This window comes from Rhamphochromis longiceps, linkage group LG15 (assembly GCF_057381845.1).
Source record: "Rhamphochromis longiceps isolate RC_006_pf linkage group LG15, R_longiceps_female_GT1.1, whole genome shotgun sequence".
NCBI lineage: Eukaryota > Metazoa > Chordata > Actinopteri > Cichliformes > Cichlidae > Rhamphochromis > Rhamphochromis longiceps.
The window spans coordinates 19,579,981-19,599,994 of record NC_140571.1 but is presented as its reverse complement, the minus strand read 5'-3'; the positions used below and the strand labels follow the sequence as shown (position 1 = coordinate 19,599,994).

General features: G+C 40.5%; 1 protein-coding gene and 2 long non-coding RNA genes across 3 annotated transcripts in view; 2 read left to right on the top strand and 1 right to left on the bottom strand.

Moving 5' to 3' along the window:
• The window catches only part of LOC146652548 (exostosin-1), a 358,469-nt gene that overhangs the window by 142,368 nt on the left and 196,087 nt on the right, over positions 1-20,014 (bottom strand). The window lies entirely within an intron of this gene.
• Positions 2,281-3,791, top strand: LOC146652555 (uncharacterized). The gene is made up of 3 exons (XR_014907611.1): positions 2,281-2,386; positions 3,277-3,295; positions 3,387-3,791. It is a non-coding gene; the product is annotated as an uncharacterized LOC146652555 (long non-coding RNA).
• LOC146652554 (uncharacterized) lies at positions 17,222-18,621 on the top strand. Its single transcript, XR_014907609.1, has 4 exons — positions 17,222-17,232; positions 17,334-17,434; positions 18,354-18,372; positions 18,464-18,621. It is a non-coding gene; the product is annotated as an uncharacterized LOC146652554 (long non-coding RNA).

Sequence of the window (20,014 nt, the reverse complement as noted above, 5' to 3'; positions counted from 1 at the left end):
AGCTTTTAATTGATAGTACTATTTATCTGATGCTGCCATATCAGATAAATAGTTTGTTTTTCATCGTCTTCTATCTAAATCACCAGGAAAATGATCAAAAAACATTCTCTTTTTTTATTTGATTATTCCTGCACCCAAGAAGGCAGCAGAATATAGCTGTTAAGGGGAAACAAATAGCAATGATAATTTTTATGTAAAGAATGTATAAGTCATTGGGTGTGATTGCTGCTTGTTATCACATCCAATATTGCAGAGTTCTTGCATGATGTTTACATGATGCCACATGCACAACCTCAGTAGCGGATATTTTGGACAAAGGATGTTGAAAAACTAGTAGGCAGGAGTTGTTGTGGAGGAGGATGTGCAGAGAGTTGGCATGGCAGAAGAGAATGCTATGGATAGAGTGAAATATAGGCAGCTAATTCACTGTGGCGACCCATTAGGAAGCAGCTAAAAGAAGAAGTTGCAACACAATATTTATTTATACTAAAAATAACCCTCTAAAGTCTAACCTGTTGCTGGCTTCAGACAAGTGTTTTTTAAACATCTCTAAGTCCTGTAAGTCGTGAACCATTTGACTCTGCGCTTTTCAGTGATATTAAGGTCATTACGGTAATCCCAGACACAGGGTGGCAGAAGCCTCAGGAAGACCAAATTGAGAGAAGAGAGTGTGTGAGTGTGATGCAGCTCTACAGAAGTCGTGAAAAGGAAATAACCATCTCTGGATAAAGAAGGGCCCAAGAGTACATCTTTCACAATCTTACAATACTGAGATTACAGCTATTAAGCAACTCTATGTGAATGGTATTCATGGCCATTGATCAATAGGCTTTGATCAAGGGTTGTTGATCAATTGCCATGACAGTTTGCATATTAATGATCAAGGAACTGACCTTTTTTTAAAAAAAATTTTTATAATCTGTTATATCTTGTAAAGCACTTTGTGATTTCTATCTAGAAATGTGCTATATAAATACAATTTTACTTACTTACTTACCTCATGGCCCATTGTTCATTCAGTGGGCTTGTTTCACTCATTGTGCAAATGTATTGTTTATAAGATTGCCCACAGTTAGCTGAGACTGAAGAAGTCACTTGGATGAATGACGAAACGTTTTTCCCACTGAAAACGCTACGTCCAGATGAGCAGAATCAACCTTTTGCTTTATAGAAAACTAACATTTTTTTTGCTGTTTGCTGTGCTTTTTTTTGTTTTTTTGCCAAGATTTGGATATGGCGCCTTGCCTGGGATTGCCGTGACGACCCTAATATCACTGAAAAGCACAGTGTTGCTGCTTTCAGGAAATGGAATTTTGCAATTGCACCAATGGTCCAAGAATGATAGCAGTTTGGCCTAAGAGTTTGACAAAAAACATAATTAGTATAATATTACTATAAAGATCACCACTAATTAATATTAATAGTATATTAATATAGAGATCTAGAGTCCTTCCTTTCCTCCTCCATACTTTTGTTTTCCCATCTTTATTGTAAAAGTTAATTGATTCAATCTCCAAAGAATTCCTCACCAGAACTGTGCAGGGTATTTTAGCTATTTTCAAGCACAATGTAATCTGGACTGAAAAGTTCAACTTCAGTCATTTTATGCTTAATTTGCCATTGAAAGGCAATGGAACAGATCTCATCTCACCATGAAACTGCCTGTCCCTAAATTTTTCCAATTACTTTTAAACTTCTGAAAATAGTTATAGTCAAAGGTAGAAGTTTTGTCAATTAAAGCTGGAAGTCTGCACTTTATTCACACCTTGAGCTTTGGGCAAAATTGCAAAAAAAAGAAGAAAGAAAAGATAGCACTGTATGAGCTCTTTTTGTTTGTTTGTTTTTTTTTAAGATTTTGGTCAAGTATAAAAAAAATATTAAAAAAATTCTAGAAACATTTTCATCAAGATATAGCGATTTAAAGTGGGATAATGTGTTCAATTGTTTGACACTGAGCACAAAGATGATCATTACATGACCAAAGACTGTGCAGTTATGCAGGTTTTTTTGCATTTCAAAATACCATGTGATAGTCTAATTTTTCTTTTCCTTCCTGTTTTGCATAAGCAAGACAAAGTAATCCAGCTGGTACATAAAGAGATGAGTAAACAGACAGAGATCATTACTTGTAGGCTTTATACCACTTACTTTCCAAAAGTTGAAGAGTTGAATTCCATTTCAATCAGAAAGGTATGTAATGTTAAATATGTTACCATTTTCCTACTTTACTTTGAACTAGCTGCTCAAAAACAACAATTTATAATTTCTTTGGTTCTTATCTCTAGGATGAAGTGCACTATACTGTTCCTTGTGCTGTCGATGGTCGTCCTCATGGCTGAACCTGGGGAAGGCTTTATTTCCCATATTATTGGTGGAATTATTCATGGTAATCTTGTTGATATTTAGATTTTTTTTTACAGTAACCCGTTCTCATGGTATTCTAATAATCATCATCTTGGTAGAAATTGTAGAAAATGTATGAATGGAGATGTGTAACTACTGTAATAACATTACAGTGTTTAATGTTAATTTAATGTTGGACTACTATGTTTACCAGTTTCTTTGCTCGCATTTCCTATGTAAATCACAAGTTTACTATATGCATAACCATAAACACATACATATACATTTAAAATTTTAGAAAGAAACACACCAAGGTTTAAGTTTGGACAATAGCATATAGGGGTACTTTCATTATTTTACACGGGAACCTTATGAGGATGAGAACCAATTTCTCTGAAAAAGTGAGGTGTCTGATTTTATTTAAAAGCAACAGCTAATGTCAGATTTGGCTGGAGGCTTATGGGCTTAAAAATTTAAAGTTGACCTGTAAAATTGTCTAATATTGAAAACATCTTACCCTCTGCCTCATTTATTTTACCTTTGTTTACTTAAAATTAGGAATGCCAGTGATCATTACTTCCTCACTATAATACAGTTAACACAAAAACATAAGCTAGCTTCCTCAAAGTATTTTATCAGCAAAAATAGGTTTTTGGCCGTGGTATCAGATACCATGATCGCAGCTCAATTATCATTTCTAGACAAAGCTAATTTAGGATAAGTAAGTTGTACACTACAGTTACGGTAACAGCATTATACATCCTGCATTACTGTGTTTTATATTATATGAATTATAGTATGGTAAGATGTACACTACAGGCACATTCCCTTTGAATGGTATAATTGCATTGTACATCCTGCATTAATATTATATGTATAATACTGTGTCAAATTCATACTACATTATTTCCATCTCTTTTTTCTTTTATTCAGCTGGCAAGGCTATCCATCGGTAAGAACTTGTGCTTCTACAATTATTGCAAATGCTTGACAACTACTCTTGTTGCATGTGGATCTAAATTGTCATTTCTCTCTGACCACAGCGCAATACGACGTCGCAAACAAAGAGGAGAACTGCAGGTAGAGCAGGAACTGCAGCAACAACTACAGCAACTGAAACAACTTCAGCAACAGGAAAAGCTGAACCAACGCTTTAACCGAGAGCAGCTCAAACGAGAGAGAGTTGTTTTTAACTAGACTTCCACCCGAAAGAGAAAGTCTAAAACTCTTTACTGTAGTTGAAAAGAATGCATAACCGAATTAATATAACCACGCGTGGCTTTAAGACATGTTTGAATGATTGAGTACATGATGAGATGATTTAAAGAGACAAATAAGTTGTTCTGAATAAATTCTCAATAACGTTAAATATTCTGCATCACTTGTAATGTGTAGAACTGCTTTATTATTTCACCAACCCATTTTAATATAATGCTAAAAAATAAATCTGCATGCACAAAAACATTTGTCCTTAAAGGACACAGTGGTTTGAATTATTGTTGAAGTAATTTGAAACTTTTCTGTGACCTTTATATAGTCATAAATATCTTAACCACTTTCAATACTACAGTATGTTCATTTTAAATGTTTTTAAAATTCAGGTTATAGGTCTCTTAAGTTGTCTGTAATAAAGTTTTTGATATTCCAGGACTGCAAAGTATTGTTAAATCCAAACTTGGTGCCACGTCTTGGTGAGAAGAAAGTAATACAAATAGACAAATAGATAAACTGACAAGAAGGAAAAACTGATTATAAATGATAAAATATGGGATGTGGATTTTTTTTTTTTTTAGCATTGTGGTGACGTTAGAACATGTGACTCAGGAGTTAGAGTAGATTGTCATTCAATCACCAGCAATGAAAAACAGAAAAACAATCCTACAGCTTAATTAAAAAAAAAAACAAACATAATAAATTACAGTATATTTTTAACAAACACATCTCAGCTAAATAGAAGGATGGAGCACTAATAAAGTGGTGTATTAGTAACACATCTAGGCTGTTTCTGGGGCTTTCAATGGGAATGTGCTAAAGGAGTTATTAAAAACATCTTCACACTGGATTCCAATTCACATGATGAGCAACCTGGTTAGAAATCAGGAACTTATCTGTTCAGATGATAAATTGCACAGAGCTTGTTTACTTAATGCAGTGGTTCCCAAACTTTTTTTTACTATGCCCCCCTTTGTTTTACAAGAAAAATGTTTGCGCCACCCCCCGCACAAACACATCCTCCAACCACACACCACTGTTGTGATGTGTGGTCCAACTACGGCCTTGAGCCGAGAGGGACGCCAGTACTTCAGTTTAGAAGTGCTTTATGCGGGGGTGGGGGTGGATGGGGATTGGGGAGTGCCTATGGGGTTATTTCTTTTTTTTCTTTTTTCTTTTTTTTTTTTGTATGTGTGTATCTGTACGTGGATGGCGATGGAAGTCGATATCTGAGCGAGTTGATATATGATGTTTGGGTTAAACAAAGAGTCTTGCGTTGAGGGAAACGATGTAAAAATAGTCTCTTGGAATGTAAAAGGTCTTGGACATATAATTAAAAGAGGTAAAGTTTTTTCACATCTTAAATCACTTAAAGCAGATGTAATATTCCTTCAGGAAACTCATATAAATATTAACAACCAACAAACATTAAGAGCAAAGTGGATATCTCAAGTGTATCAAGCTCCTTTTACCAGTAAGGGCAGAGGTGTTGCGATTCTCTTTAAAAAGAATGTCTCATTTTGTCCAGACTCTGTGATCGCTGACCCATATGGCAGATACCTTATAGTCACTGGTCAAATTAATTCAATACCGATAACCTTGCTTAACATCTATGCTCCAAATGTGGATAATCCTGATTTTTTGAAGAATGTTTTCAACTTAATACCGACAGTTACCGCCAACATTATTATTGGTGGTGATTTTAACTGTTTTCTCGACATTTTTTTGGATAGATTATCTACAAAAGCCCCCTCCAATATTAGGTCAGTGGAGACTTTGAATGATTTAATTAAAACTAGAAATTTAATTGATATCTGGCGTTTACAACACCCTACTGAGAGAGCCTATTCATTTTTCTCTCATGTTCATAAAACCTATACTAGAATTGATTATTTTCTGATATCCTCTGAGCTGATGCCCATAGTTGTTGATTCTAATTACCATAATATTGTAATATCTGATCATTGCCCGGTTTCAATGGTCTTTAAAAACATTTTGACCAAAAAATATAATTGGCGTTTTAACCCTTCCCTTCTGAATGATCAAGAATTTATTAAATACCTTAATGCAAATATGGATACGTTTCTTGCCACTAATGATAATGGAGAAGTTTCAGATTCTATTTTGTGGGAGACCTTTAAAGTCATGATGAGAGGTCATATTATTTCCTTTGAATCTTCCAAGAAAAAAATATTGGGAAAAAGACTTAAAGAAATAGAAAATAAGCTTCCTGAATTGGAAGAAGTATATAGATCATCTTTGTTGCAAACTGATTTAAATGAAATTTTGAAATTAAAGTATGAATACAACACAATTTTAAATAAACGTGTTAGCAATCTTCTTTTGAAGCTCAAACAGAGACATTTTGAATTTGGAGATAAACCAGAGAAACTGCTGGCAAATCAGCTTAGAGGGGAACAAGCAAAACGAGCAATTCAAAAAGTGATAATGAAATCGGGTAAGGTAAGTACCAATCCAAAGGAAATTAATACTTGTTTTACCAAATTTTATAAAGATCTCTATTCTAGTAAAATTAAACCATCTCAAAGTGATTTTAGCAACTTCTTCGATCGGTTAGCTATTCCTCAATTAGACAAAGCCCTGAGAGATGAAATTGATTCCCCTATCTCTGAAAAACATCTCTTAAGAACAATTCAAACCTTACCACTTGGAAAAACAGCTGGCCCAGATGGATTTGGTAATGAATTCTATAAAGCCTTTCAAAATAAAATTATTCCTCTCATGCTTAGGATGATAAATGATTCCGTTAAAAATAAAAGGTTACCAGCTTCACTTTATGAGGCAAATATCTGTTTGCTTCATAAAACTGGAAAGGAGGAAGGCATCCCAGCAAATTATAGACCCATTGCTCTTTTAAATTGTGATCATAAAATCATAACCAAAATCTTAGCTACAAGATTGAGTAAACATATTTCAACAATTATACATCCTAATCAAACAGGATTTATTCCTGGTAGATGGTCATTTAATAATGTCCGTTTATTATTAAATACAATTTACTCAGGTTATGGAAAAGAGGTTAAAACAGCAGTACTTTCTCTGGACGCTCAAAAAGCGTTTGATCAGATTGAATGGTCTTATATATTTGAGACTCTAAAACAATTTGGTTTTGGGGAGTACTTTAGGGATTGGATTAAAATGATTTATCTGTGTCCGGTGTCCTGTATTCTCACTAATGCAGATAATGTCATGGTCCTGCGACCATGACTCAGTGACTTTATGTTTATGTTCTTTATTGTTATTACTTTCATTATTATTCATGGCTGTTTTGGGATGGTTTGTGTTTGGGATTTTAGACACTGGGTTCTGGGTTTGTGCTCCCTCTGTTGGTCCCTGGTGTTAGTGTTCCCCTGTCTCGTCAGGTTAATCAGGTCCAGCTGTTTCCCCCACCTGTGTGTGATTTCCCAGTGTCTCTTTGTGTACTTATAGTGTGTGATTTCCTCTGCTCCTCGTCGCGTCATCTGTGTTCATACCTGGTGTAATCCCCTGCGTGCTCTCCCTGCTGTTCTCCCTTCATGCTCAGGTTTGCTATTTCTTTGTGTAGTTTCTCCCAGTTAGTTCATCCTTAGTTCTGTTTTACCATCCCCACTTTATATTGGATATTATCAATAAATCACCCTCACACCTGAATAAGTGCTGCGTTTTGAGTCCTCCTTCCGCTCTCCACACGGCCGCTGCCCCGGACCGTGACAGTACGACGCGACCACAACATGGACCCAGCAGCGCTTAACCCGTCCAGGGAGCTACGGGAGACGCTCATCGATGCCACACAGGAGCTGATCGACCTGTGGCTGGAAAGCCCGGGTGACACGTCCCAGCGCGCTATAGAGAGGCGGCTACAGCGTCTGGTGACCGGTCTCCCATGGCTTCTGGGCTCGCTCTGTTCGTGGGAGCGGGAGTTTCTCCTTTTGGACCTTGGACTACACCCCCCGTCTGCATTCACTTTCGAGCAGCCCGATGCGGTGAGTGAGCGGGATGCATTGCTTTCCCCAGTTTCCGGGACTTTATTTTCTGGGGCTATTCAGAGCGGGATGGGAGACTGTACGGGTCGCTTACCTACCTTCGTGGTAACGGATCCTTCCCAAGTGGGCGTGTACAAACCCTCTGTAAAACCGAGAGACTGTTTCTCTGCCGCTCCTTCTGAGCCAGGACTTTATTGCCATTCTCCGGCTCAGTTCTGTGTCCAGCCACAAGCTTCCCAGTCTGCAGCTCAACCGTTAGCCTCCCTACGGACACAATTACCGGTTCTGCCGCCGCTCCAGTTAGCCACTCAGCCGCCACCACCACCGCTAGCCTCGCTACAACCCATAGTTCAGTTAATGGCTGAGTCACAACATTCACACTATTTTTCCACCGCTGTTTCTAAGCAGGGAGATGAACTGTTTTACAACGGACCTGTTCCTCAAAAGCTGGCAACAATAGAGACTGTTGCTCACTCCGGGGCTTCCCCAGAGGCTGGGTTACTGCCCTCAGCTTACTCTGGACCCCTGGAGGCCAAGATGCCAGCTGTGACCTGCACCGGGCTGTCACTGCCTGAGCAGGGTCAGTGCTCTGCGCAGCTGCAGCCCTCCGTATGTGTGCCAGAGGCCCACGTGCCTACTGGTTTTGTTTCAAATGTGCCAGAGGCCCACGTGCCTACTGGTTTTGTTTCAAATGTGCCAGAGGCCCACGTGCCTACTGGTTTTGTTTCAAATGTGCCAGAGGCCCACGTGCCTACTGGTTTTGTTTCATGTGTGCCAGAGGCCCACGTGCCTACTGGTTTTGTTTCATGTGTGCCAGAGGCCCACGTGCCTACTGGTTTTGTTTCATGTGTGCCAGAGGCCCACGTGCCTACTGGTTTTGTTTCATGTGTGCCAGAGGCCCACGTGCCTACTGGTTTTGTTTCATGTGTGCCAGAGGCCCACGTGCCTACTGGTTTTGTTTCATGTGTGCCGGGGGCCCCGGTGCCCACTGGTTCTGCGGCTGTTTTCGCTGGGGGGCCCGAGGAGCCCGTCCAGCCTCCTGCTTCGCCTGCTGGGGGGCCCGAGGAGCCCGTCCGGCCTCCTGCCACACTGACTGCCATGTCGGCTGGGGGGCCCGAGGAGCCCGTCCGGCCTCCTGCTTCTTCGGCTGGGGGGCCCAAGGAGCCCGTCCGGCCTCCTGCCACACTGACTGCCACGTCGGCTGGGGGGCCCGAGGAGCCCGTCCGGCCTCCTGCTTCTTCGGCTGGGGGGCCTGAGGAGCCCGAGCTTCTCCACCTGTGGCTGCTTCTCCACCTGTGGCTGCAGCGCTACCACCTGCTACTGCCACGCCTCAGCCTGAAGCTTCGTCCTCGCCCGGCCCGGCTTCAGCTACAGCTTCGTCCTCGCCCGGCCCGGCTTCATCCTCGCCTGGCCCGGCTTCAGCCTCGCCTGGTTCTGGTCCAGCTTCATCCTCACCTGGCCCAGCTTCGGCTACAGCGTCAGCTTCGCCTGGCCCGGCTTCAGCTACAGCTTCATCATCGCCTGGTCCGGCTCCATCCACGCCTGGCCCGGTTTCATCCACGCCTGGCCCGGCTTCATCCTCAGCTTCATCCTCGCCTGATTCTGGTCCAGCTTCATCCTCACCTGGCCCAGCTTCAGCTACAGCTTCGCCCGGCCCAGCTTCAGCTACAGCTTCATCCTCGCCCGGTCCAGCTTCAGTCTCGCCCGGTCCTGGTCCGGCTTCGTCCCTGCCTGGTCCGGCTTCATCCTCGTCTGGTCCAGCCTTCGTGCCCGCATCCTCGGCCACAGCATCCTCATCTTCACCCGCAGCGCCTGGTCCAGCCTCCGCTTCAGCGTCCTCATCAGCTTCGCCTGGTCCAGCCTCAGCTTCAGCGTCCTCATCAGCCTCGCCTGGTCCAGCCTCCGTGTCTGCATCCTCGTCTGGTCCAGCCTCCGTGTCTGCATCATCGTCTGGTCCAGCCTCCGTGTCTGCATCATCATCTCCGCCTGCTGCGGTCCCGGCTTCCGTGCCCTCAGCCTCGCCTGGCCCAGCCTCGTTTGGGTCTGGAGCTAAACGGCCGTTTTCTGGACCGCTGGCTAGGCTACTGGCCGGGCGCCGTCACCTGAGCGGCCGCCGTTGCCTTCCGCACGGCCGGCCCCCGGACCCTCTTCGCCTGAGCGGCCGCCGTTGCCTTCCGCACGGCCGGCCTCCTGAACCTTTTGTGCGCCTCCACGGCCTTCTTCGTGGCCGGCCTCCTGAACTGTCCCATCCCGGCCTCCTGTGTTATCGGGCCCCTGGCCGGCCACCTGAACTGTGTTTTGGACTCTGCTCCCCTGTGAGTTTTTTTTTTTTTTGTGAACATTTGTTTGGGACTCTGGGGCCTCCGTCTTTGGTCTTGGCCCGGTCCCTCCGTCCTGGGCCCCCTGCCGCCCGCCCGGATCTGGTGGTGTGTTTCTGTGGCTGTCGGGGGCCAGCCCTTGAGGGGGGGGTACTGTCATGGTCCTGCGACCATGACTCAGTGACTTTATGTTTATGTTCTTTATTGTTATTACTTTCATTATTATTCATGGCTGTTTTGGGATGGTTTGTGTTTGGGATTTTAGACACTGGGTTCTGGGTTTGTGCTCCCTCTGTTGGTCCCTGGTGTTAGTGTTCCCCTGTCTCGTCAGGTTAATCAGGTCCAGCTGTTTCCCCCACCTGTGTGTGATTTCCCAGTGTCTCTTTGTGTACTTATAGTGTGTGATTTCCTCTGCTCCTCGTCGCGTCATCTGTGTTCATACCTGGTGTAATCCCCTGCGTGCTCTCCCTGCTGTTCTCCCTTCATGCTCAGGTTTGCTATTTCTTTGTGTAGTTTCTCCCAGTTAGTTCATCCTTAGTTCTGTTTTACCATCCCCACTTTATATTGGATATTATCAATAAATCACCCTCACACCTGAATAAGTGCTGCGTTTTGAGTCCTCCTTCCGCTCTCCACACGGCCGCTGCCCCGGACCGTGACAGATAAATCCTCTCCCTTTCAATTACAACGCGGGGTGAGACAGGGGGATCCCCTCTCACCGCTTCTTTTTGATATAGCCCTGGAGCCCCTAGCCATTAACATAAGAAACCACCCAGGTATACAGGGAGTTAAATTTGGGAAGGTGGAAAGTCTTGTTAATATGTATGCAGATGACTTACTGATCTGCCTTTCCAAACCAGAAATCTCATTCCCTAATCTTTTAAATTGTATTAAATACTTTGGTAAATTATCAGGATATATGATTAATTGGGATAAATCTGAATTTATGCCAATAACAGATAATCTATGCCCAAAGTTCCTCAGCGCACTCCCATTCAAATTAGTAACTATGTCTTTTACTTATCTTGGTCTTAAGATCTCTAAAAATCCCAAACTCCTTTATAAATTGAATTTCCTGGAAATGTTGGATAAGCTCAAAGAGGATATTAGAAAATGGAAACTGCTTCCTCTGTCTCTGATCGGTCGAATAAATGCAGTTAGGATGGTGTCTTTGCCACGATTTTTATATCTTTTTCAAAACCTTCCTATTCATTTGCCAGTTAAATTTTTTAAGCAGCTTGATTCATTGATTCACTCATTCATTTGGGCAGGAAAACCCCCTCGGATATCCATGGCTCATCTTCAAAAAAACACTTCCTGCGGGGGGTTAGGTCTCCCTGTGTTTAGACATTATTATTGGGCAGCAAATTCAAGAGCTCTATTGTACTGGCAGTGGGGTTCACCTATTGATTATTGTCATGACAAGCTTCCGATCTGGCTCCAGGTAGAGGCAACAACAGTATCTGAAGCCTCATTACCGGTCTTATTGTTTTCTAACACGGGTTCTTGTAATAATTCGCTCAGTCGTAATTTTGTTGTTAAACACTCCTTAAAGATATTAAGTCAAATTAGGAAATCTCTCAAACTACCTGATTTTTCAGTAGGAATGCCAATAATACATAACTACGTGTTTAAACCAGGTAAAATGGATAGGGTGTTTTTAGAATGGGGGGGAAAAGGGATTGAAATACATTGAGGACTTATATACAGATGACAAATTTATGTCCTTCCTTCAACTTCAAGAAAAGTTTCAGTTACCTCAATCACATTTTTTTCGTTATCTTCAAATAAGGAATTTTGTTCAACAAAACTTTTCAGACTTTCCACTGAAGCCACGAAGTTATACTTACTTTGATATAATTCGGAAAGCAAATTTTAAACATTTGATATCTCAGTTTGTTAAGTGCTTTACAATCCCAGTTGATTCCGACCGAATTAGGAAAACATGGGCTGAAGACCTCGGGGTCTCTCTGTCTGAAGAGCAATGGTCAAATTGTTTGTCCAATATTCAGAAAGGCTCAATAAATGCCAGATATAAACTAATCCAGTTTAAAGTCATTCATAGACTACACTTTTCTAAACTCAAACTTAACCGGATCTATAATTCTGTATCTCCCTTATGTGACAGATGTAAAGTTGGTGAAGGTTCCCTTGCACATTTATTTTGGCATTGCCCTGTTTTGAATGCTTTTTGGAGCCAGATTTTTATGTGGTTTTCAAACCAATTTAGGAAAAAAATACCACGTGATGGTACATTGGATATACTTGGATCATTTGCATCAGTCGAATCTTTTTCCTTTTCACAAAAACAGATAATTACAATGGGTATGCTGGCTGCAAAGAAACTTATTCTTTTACAGTGGCGGTCTTCTTCGGCCCCGTGTTTTAACAGGTGGCTTAATGAGATGGTGTCTGTGGCCAGGGTGGAGCAGATAAGATTTGATAGAAAGGGGAAACTGGCGAGTTTTTGTATGATTTGGCAACCATTTCTAGAATTCTTAAAAGAATAACTGATCATAATTTATGCCTCACACTCCACGTGAATTATTATTATTTATTTATTTTTTAGTCTATTTCACTCTTTATTTTGTTAATATTGTTATAATTTTTTTATTTTTATTTTTTTTTTTTTTGGTTGTTGTTTTTTTTTCCTCTTCTTTTTTTTCTTTTTCTTTTTTTTTTCTCTTTTTTTTTTTCCTTTCATGCTTATAAGTTCACAAATGTTAAAGACAGTAATTGTTCTCGGTTGATTTGTATAAGCATGTTATGTTTAATTTAAATGCAGAAATAAAATTTAAGAAAAAAAAAAAAAAAAAGGTCTTCACACTGGATTCCAATTCACATGATGAGCAACCTGGTTAGAAATCAGGAACTTATCTGTTCAGATGATAAATTGCACAGAGCTTGTTTACTTAATGCAGTGGTTCCCAAACTTTTTTTTACTATGCCCCCCTTTGTTTTACAAGAAAGATGTTTGCGCCACCCCCCGCACAAACACATCCTCCAACCACACACCACTGTTGTGATGTGTGGTCCAACTACGTATAAACACACACACACAAAGTAACTCCTAATTGAAAGTGCCTATTTTGGGTCACTTTTGCCGGTGTTGTGCCAAAAAGTGATTGCCTGCCAAAAACTGATTTCCAATGTTTCTGTGTATTTTTTTTTCTTTCTTTCTGCAACTCCGACAGTTGGCTAACCTCTCTCCGTGCTACCTTGATCTTAGCCTCTAGCCTCCTTCTCCATGGAGGGTACTGCCCCTTGTGGCTGTTCAACTTGTAGCCAAGCATCTCACTGATCACTGCTGCCGTATTGTAGATCAGCTTGTTAGTGTCGGTAATCGTGGTTCTAGGTATCGTCCGTAGTGCTGCATTAACATCATCTAGCAGACCTTCTAAAGGTACTTCACGTAATCTTGGTAACCGGCTACGGGGGTCCAGGTTTCAAGCTTGGCCATGATCCTATCTTTCAGGTCAGTTCCTCTCGGACTCAACGATCCTTCTCCTATCACACTTGGGGCTTGGTACCCAATCTCGGGTGGGGGTGACCTGACCTGGCGTCCTGGCTCCCCCTTGCCGTAGCATTCATGTTGTACCTCATCAATCTCTAGCTGTGAGAGCAGTCCCTTCTTTCGAATGTTGTAACACTGAGCTACTAGTTGTTTCGCCGTCATTGTGGATGTTGGGTATCGAAGAATCCATAGGTCCCGCCAGGGTTACTTGCGTAGTAGTATTCCAACAATGCCCTGTTTTCGTCTCTTGCCCACCGATGCCTTCTTGTTCGAGTAGCCCACTTCTCGTCAGGGTGCCCTGGTTCCTCAACACCTGACGCGGACCTTGTTGATCTGGGCGACGTCCGAGCCGGCATGCCTTCATATTTATCTGTCTCGCTCATGTCTGTAGGCTTGCTTAGCTTAGGGCGTCTAGCCTTAGGACCCTTACGCCCCAGGCGGGAATCCAACTTGCGAACCTCTGGTCCAAAGGCGTGTAGCCTAACCACTACACTATCCAGCTGCTATATATATATATATATATATATATATATATATATATATATATATATATATATATATATATATATATGTGTATATATATATGTATGTATATATATGTATGTATATATGTATATATATATATGTATATATGTATATATATATGTATATATATATGTATATATATATGTATATATGTATATATATGTATGTGTGTGTGTGTGTGTGTGTGTGTATATATATATATATATTAGGGGTGCAACGATATTCGTATCGATATTGAACCGTTCGATACAGTGCTTTCGGTTCGGTACGCATATGTATCGAACAATACAACATTTGTAATTTATTTTATCAACTTTCCTTCTGACGATGCTGTCTGTGTTGAGCGCTCAGTGAATCTGTGTTCGACTACTCCGCCTAGGCTGCACTGTCGAGCGCAGATCCACTGAGCGCTCAACACAGACAGCATAGTCAGAAGGAAGAGCGCAGGGCAAGCTAGCGAGACAGAAGTTAAGCTCTCCTTGCAAGATGGACCTCCCCCACCCTCATTCAGATCTGGCGTTTGGAATTATTTTGGTTTTCATGTGACGTATGACCCTGAAGGTAAGCGAGTCATGGACTAAAGTAAAACAGTATGTTGGATGTGCCATGCAATGCTTAATTACATTGGTGTGAACTAGTGTGTTAGCGCAGTTAGCTTGTTAACGTGTTGGCCGTCTAGCCCCATGCACGGGGCGATCGGCGGTAGCTCGTTAACGGAGATTTGCCGTGTTGTGGCGTTAAGGTCATTTCAACGAGATTAACCTGAAAGCACTAGTGGGAACACAACGAATATGACTGCACATTTACGCCGACATCATCCTAGTACAAAGACAAAAACAACAAGCATGCTACTAACTTTAGCCGAGTCATTTAGACAGCTGTTAGCACGTGATTCTCCTTATGCTGCTGAGAATATAGCCCAGAAGAAGCGGATAGTATAGCTTTTATTTTGGAAAGAGACATTTCTCTGTAATAAACTCTCTTTTCCAAAGATGAGTGATTCCTCAATCAGATACAGGGCTTGCAAAATCGCTAGCCTGACGTCCTGGAGCTAGCGATCTTTCCAGTCGGGCTACAAAAATCTATCTCTTTCCTGCCCGTCGGGCTATTGTAGGAAAAATATATGTCAATGCTTTTGCATTCTTTCAGAAATGTAGCTGGGTAATTATGTCATTGGCATCGGTGAGCCACTGTCAATATGTGACATATTGAAGTCGCGTTTGAATTTGCGCTTGTTTTTTTGCTTTCACTTTGCAATGACAGCACTGATCTGTGAGTGATGATAATTTGTGCACCAATTCCTCTGACATCGTCTTATTAATCGTTAGCTTACTATGCAAACATGACAAGTGAAATCTCCCGCAGCAAGCTTAAACATGTGAGAGGTTGATCGCGCAGAGAATCGCTGAGCTTATGTGAGTCCGTGTGTAAAAGTAGCAGTATATATATTTTAGTTCTGCTGAGCCAAATAAGACAGGTCGGGGTGAAGAAGTGACAGCCAAAGAAAAGCTTACCACAAAACGGAGAAGTTATGACAAATGAGACTATAAGGCAAAAAGAAAGTGCAGCTTTATGGTTTCATGGACAAAAGAATTTCTGTGGCTGCAATATGACGAGCTAAATAACCAGGGCTGCACATAAGTGGTCCGCAGGTGCACATTCGCTGTCAAAATAAAAAACGCGCACAAGGGTTAGGGTTAAATTTAAAAACTGTACTTTTGAGTTAAAATATATATTTATAATTTTAATAAATGACAAATTAAAAAGGCATGAACATTTTTTTTGTATCGAAAAAATATCGAACCGTGACACCAAAGTATCGAACCGAACCGAACCGAACCGTGAATTTTGTGTATCGTTGCACCCCTAATATATATATATATATATATATATATATATATATATATATATATATGTGTGTGTGTGTGTGTGTGTATGTGTGTGTATATACATATATATATATATATATATATATATATACAGACAGACAGACAGACAGACAGATTTTCCTTACTGAGGAGTTGGCAACACTGGCCATGGGCTGCGACACATTTATACAGCCCTATTTCGCATATGACTATGAAAGGCGTAAGAGGAAGTAGTTTCTTCCAGTTTAGATGATCCGAACGATATAGTTTCTTTCCACTGTGTTCCTGTTAATGAAAAACTACAAATTTACCCCAAAGTACTAAAATATCGATATTTTAATATGAGAATCGATTCTAGAACATAAATTACTGGTATCGGAAGAATCCGCACACCACTACACTTCAGACATAATTTTTCTCCCTTCAGCAGACAAACTTAAATCAAGTGATTGTAACACAAGTGCATCTGGAACCGATAAGCCGGATTGACAGGCAAGCAGACAAACCATTCCAAAGAAGTGAACTATTGAGAACTGAACCTCTCTACGAGAACTAGCTCCTAAATCCTATTCCTAGTTCTGCCCTTACATGTATGTCAACGGATGGGAAATATGAATTATTACAGACCAAAATGAAAATCTTATGTTTGCTTTAGTCATTCTAACTTATTTATGTATACTAGCATTCTAATTGTAGACAGAAAAAATATGGATATTTCAAATGATTATTCAAAAAACTCTTTAATCAGATCACCATCATAAATGGTGTGTGCCACAGCTTCAGTCATTTTATGTGCCTGATTGGCCATGGAACAAAAAAGGAACAGATCTCACCTAGCTGTGAATCGATCTGTCAGTAAGTTTTCCAATTACTTTTTAACTCCTGGAAATCAGGGACTGGGTTTGAAAATGTTGGTAATGCCTGAACAATTATCTAAATTTTTTTGTCAAAGGAAGCTGAAAGTCTCCACTTTATTCCCTTTTTTTTTAATTCTTGGCAAAATTACCAAAAAATGTAACTAACTCTATGAGCTTGCAAACTCTTTCATGAAGAGACGCTAATAAAAAGTGGGATATTCTGATCGTAAGAAGATGAACATCAATAAATCACTACATTGATGACCTTGGTGTATAAAAGACACAAAGATAACACCACTCTACAATCATACAAAATTGTATCAGAATTCATTCTGAACTTTTCAACCGCGCACAGGCAGAAACAATGAAACGCACACACATGCAAACATAACCTCATTGACAGAGATAATTGCTCATTGTACATTACAAAATACCATGTAATAGTCTACTTTTTCCATCCTGTATTGCACAAGCAACACATAAAGTAATTCAACAACTGGTATATAAAGAGATGTGCAAACACACAGCGATCATTACTTGTAGGCCTTACACCACTTACTTTCCATAGCCAACAGTTGAATTCCCTCTCAATCAGAAAGGTATGTATTTAAGGTATGTAATTAAAAAAAAACTACTTAAACTTGATAACTCAAAAAGAGCCATTAAATTCAACTTAAATAAAGTAATAGGATTTCTCTGATTCTTATCTCTAGGATGAAGTGCACTATACTGTTCCTTGTGCTGTCGATGGTCGTCCTCATGGCTGAACCTGGGGAAGGCTTTCTTTCCCATATTATCGGTGGACTTTCTAGCGGTAATCTTGTTGATATTTAGATTTTTTTTACCCATCATGAGAGGGATTTTTTTTTTTTTTACAGTAACCCGTTCTCATGTATTCTAACAATCATCATCTATGTAGAAATTGTAGAAAATGTACGAATGGAGATGTGTAACTACTGTAATAACATTACAGTGTTTAATGTTAATTTAATGTTGGACTACTATGTTTACCAGTTTCTTTGCTCGCATTTCCTATGTAAATCATAAGTTTACTATATGCATAACCATAAACACATACATATACATTAAATATTTAATACATTTAAAATTTTAGAAAGAAACACACCAAGGTTTAAGTTTGGACAATAGCATATTTTTACACGGGAACCTTATGAGGATGAGAACCAATTTCTCTGAAAAAGTGAGGTGTCTGATTTTATTTAAAAGCAACAGCTAATGTCAGATTTGGCTGGAGGCTTATGGGCTTAAAAATTTAAAGTTGACCTGTAAAATTGTCTAATATTGAAAACATCTTACCCTCGCCTCATTTATTTTACCTTTGTTTACTTAAAATTAGGAATGCCAGTGATCATTACTTCCTCACTATAATACAGTTAACACAAAAACATAAGCTAGCTTCCTCAAAGTCTTTTATCAGCAAAAAATAGGTTTTTGGCCGTGGTATCAGATACCATGATCGCAGCTCAATTATCATTTCTAGACAAAGCTAATTTAGGATAAGTAAGTTGTACACTACAGTTACGGTAACAGCATTATACATCCTGCATTACTGTGTTTTATATTATATGAATTATAGTATGGTAAGATGGACACTACAGGCACATTCCCTTTGAATGGTATAATTGCATTGTACATCCTGCATTAATATTATATGTATAATACTGTGTCAAATTCATACTACATTATTTCCATCTCTTTTTTCTTTTATTCAGCTGGCAAGGCTATCCATCGGTAAGAACTTGTGCTTCTACAATTATTGCAAATGCTTGACAACTACTCTTGTTGCATGTGGATCTAAATTGTCATTTCTCTCTGACCACAGCGCAATACAACGTCGCAGACAAAGAGGAGAACTGCAGGTAGAGCAGGAACTGCAGCAACAACTACAGCAACTGAAACAACTTCAGCAACAGGAAAAGCTGAACCAACGCTTTAACCGAGAGCAGCTCAAACGAGAGAGAGTTGTTTTTAACTAGACTTCCACCCGAAAGAGAAAGTCTAAAACTCTTTACTGTAGTTGAATGCTTTATGCGCCTCTGAAAAACAAACTAATTAACATGACCTGCTATGGCTTTAAAATGTGTCTGAATGATTGATGACATGATGAGATGATTTAAAGAGACAAATGAGATGTATTGAGTAAATTTTCAATAAGGTTCAATAATTTTCTGCAACACTTGTAATGTGTAGAACTACTTTACTGTTTCAGCAACACATTTTATTATAATGCTAAAGCATCCATCCATCCATTCGCTTCCCCTTATCCTTTTCAGGGTCGCTGGAGCTGTCACCCTGGACAGGTCACCAGTCTGTCGCAGGGCTAACACACAGAGACAGACAATCATTCCCACTCACATTCACCCCCGCATTCACACCTAATAATGCTAAAGCAAAAAATAAATTTTCATGCACAAAAACATTTGTCCCTTGTCTAATTTAAAGGATACATGTGTTTGAATAAATATTGAAATAATTTGAATGGTTGCTCTGATCTTCATGCAGTTACAGGTTGTATTTAAAAAAAAATTATACTATGAACAAGATGTTTCTGTGGTGGGCGAGAGGAGTGGAAAAGCGGGTTCAGGGTGTGGTCTCAAAGCAAGGTTTTGTAAAACCACTCGATCTGGCTCTTTGCCAGTGCTGATGATGCTCCCCCCAAAACCCCAAAGCCTTCCTGGAGGTGTCACAGGCGACTGCGGAGGAATGGACTCTCTGTCTGCTCCTGCTGAATGAGAGGCTCAGTGCCGCCACACTTGGGCAGCACTCATGATGACACCCTATGCTCAGCCTTTGACCAGGTGATAAGAATTGAGGTCAGATGGTCTGCCCTGAAGCAGCGCTGACATTTCCTCATTTTTTTTTTGATTAGGAACAGATTGTATCGTGTTGTGACACACCCAGTTGTTGATGCCTAGAAGAAATTATTTTCCAGGTGGCTCATTACAACCCAATGGCCGGTCACATGGGTATGACAAAACCCATACCCATGTGACTGGCGTGACTGTGTGTTCACGGCCCTACATGTTACCTGAGCATAAGAGGCAAATTGTTCAGAGGGAATTGGCCAAAATGCTGAAAACAGGAGTAACAGAAGAGTCACACAGCGCTTGGTGTAGCCCCATAGTTTTGGTTGTGAAAAAAGACGGGTCTATACCGGTGATGGGAATAACGGTGTTACAAGTAACGGTAACGGCGTTACAAGTAACGGTAACGGCGTTACTAACGGCATTACTTTTTTCAGTAACTAATTACTACTTCTATCGTTACAACGCCATTACCGTTACTAACAAGAAAATGCGGTGCGGTCGCGTTACTATTTTTCAACAACCAGACAGTTAAAGCTGTCTTCAGCTTACCGCATCAGTTGTACTGT